This window comes from Cyprinodon variegatus, unplaced genomic scaffold (genome assembly GCF_000732505.1).
Source record: "Cyprinodon variegatus isolate N-32 unplaced genomic scaffold, C_variegatus-1.0 Scaffold442, whole genome shotgun sequence".
In the NCBI taxonomy this organism is placed as follows: domain Eukaryota; kingdom Metazoa; phylum Chordata; class Actinopteri; order Cyprinodontiformes; family Cyprinodontidae; genus Cyprinodon; species Cyprinodon variegatus.
In genome coordinates this window covers 160,563-163,199 of record NW_015150895.1, presented here as the reverse complement: position 1 = coordinate 163,199, position 2,637 = coordinate 160,563, and positions in this window count along the sequence as shown.

Below are 2,637 nucleotides of genomic sequence, written 5' to 3'. Positions count from 1 at the left end.
TAGATTCATTGCACACTAACTGAAATATTTCAGGTCTTTTATTGTCTTAATATGGATGATTTTGGCATACAGCTCATGAAAACACAAAATTCCTATCTCACTAAATTAGCATAAAAGTGTTCTTAATACAAAACAAGTCAACCTTCAAATAATTATGTACAATTATGTACTCAATACTTGGTCTGTAATCCTTTTGCAGAAATGACTGCTTCAATGCGGCGTGGCATGAATGGAAATCAGCCTGTGTCTCTTCTGAGGTGTTATGGAGATTGCTGATGTTGCATATTATGCTCTCACCAATGGGACCCTTTTTCAGATGCTCTTGGTTAATAGACTAAAAGGTTTTCTCTAGAGTTGGGGTTGTAGCACAAGCACTACAGAACCACCAGAAAGACTATTCATTTATTTTATGAATTAGCTGATTGGGCTCAGCTCTACAGGACTGGGTGACGCATTTGTTTTTCTAACTTAATATGATTTTGTCTTATCTTGTGTGTTACTTATGTGCGTTGCAGTGTATTTATAGAGTCTCAGACTGCTTCTTGTTTTGTCACTGGTTCCTGTGCCTTGTTGGATTTTAAAATACAATAATAAATTTTTTCTTGTAATTGTAAAAGAATGCATAAATAAAATATATTCTGTATATTATTTCTGTTTCATCATTTTAAGCTAGACTTATCTATGTACTTTTAATTGGGAGACCCTAGGCCTCTTGATGTTATTTTTAGAGGTCTACTAGTTGGTTTTAGGGCCACGTCCTCGGTCACAATCCGGGTTATTCCCCCGTGTTACATAACATAGACGAGCAGTTGCGCAGCATTAGCCACATCAGTGCTTTTATCCAGTTGCAATGTGAAATAGTCACTTGCTCATACCTGGTCCAAAAGTTGATTAGAAACATCCCTTGCCATCTCACTTATTCGCCTACACACCGTGTTGTCCAAAAGTGGTATATCATCCATTTTCTTTGCCGCGTCCTCACCAAGCATTTCTCGATCCATGTCTTTGCTTGCTGGAAGTAAGAAACCTCCGTCGGTGTGGGGCTTCTTTGCCTGAGCTATGTGGTACCATGCCGCATAGGATGCTCAGTGCTCTCTTGGGGACGTTAGCTTGCTGCACAAATGTTGTCATCTGCTTCGTTATTTGATCCTCCTTGCGTTTGAAATATTCCACTGACTTTTCAGCCTCCGCTGGATGTTTCTGTTGTAAAAGCCGTTTAAGTTTGGACGGTTTTAAACACTCGTTTGAAAGAAATTCGAGACATAGCACACATTTAGGGCAGTCCTGTCCATTTTTGTGTGTGACCGTAAATCCATAGTTTATATAATCCTTTTCATACTTCAACTTTTTTGGCCAGTTGCAGCTCCTCTGTTTGATCAGATGTTTTTGGATTGGTGGGGTCTTCACCAGGTCCTTTTCTTTTCACAAACTTTTCCATATTAACGTTTGCTATCTGTTTAGCACTATTATTTTCAAGAAGCTAATGTCGGCACAAGGTTAGCCAGGTTTGTTTACGAGTGCGTCATGGCTATGCCAACCAATTAGAAAGAGATGCTTTAAAAATATTTGTAAGCTTTATGTGAATGATTTTCATAATGCAGTTATACCCAGACAATATTTTAATTTTTAGTCAATTTCATATATGACTTCTTTTTCCTCCATACTCCCGCGGCCCAACTGGCGGCCCAAACTTTGAAAACCAGGGATCTAGAATACACAGACACCAGATTAGGAAATCTCTCCGTCATGTGGTCCATGAGCACTTCTATGATTCCAACCAACTACCTGATCAATGCAACTGTCTAAACAGCAGTTGGCTGACTGGCAGCCTGTCACAGTCTGGGAGGAAACCAACCTCCATTTATCCCGTGGAGGAAGTTTCGTCACAAGATGTTTGACTAACTGTAATTTGGTTTCACTTTGCGCTTTGTTCTCCATCCAGCCTTCAGTCTGATTGTGATTTTCCCAGAACCTCCTCGGCTAAACTGGACCAGAACTCATGTTCAAGTTATGAAACAACCCAAACCTTGAAGAAATTAAATTTAAGAAAGTAGAATCTGTCAAACTGGCCCCTTTAACAGGAAGTCACCAACTCTCATCTGGAAGTAAAGCAATAACCATCCCAAGGTTTACAGCAGGCTTCATGATCACCTGACCTTCCCTGGAGCTGAAGAAGCAGCAGCTCCTCCTGATTGAGGCTCCTCTCCGTTCAGAAGCTGATCTCAGCTGCATGGCCATCACTAGTATCTGGCTTTCATGGTAGAGCTGAAGAACAGTGGGTGAGTAGAGGGGGCTCAGCCCTGAGGGATGCTGGAACAGAGACTGATCTGGAGTAGACCAGTCACAAAGTTCAGCCTCATTACTGAAGATCCTCAGAGGCACCACAATGAAAGGAGCTCTGAAACTTTGCTGTGACCTGATGGATGGTTCTCATTTCAGCAAAGCTCTGCTTGGATAGAAACAGGAAACTGCCTCCATAAAAGCCAGTTTAGATCCAGCTGCCTCAATTAAAAGATTGAGATCCTTCACAGGACTTTCTGTCTAGGTGTAGAGTTTAGATCAACCTCAGTCCCATACAGACTCAGGCCTGTTTCACAGAACCTGAATTCAGAGTCACAGATGAAGCCAGACTTGATC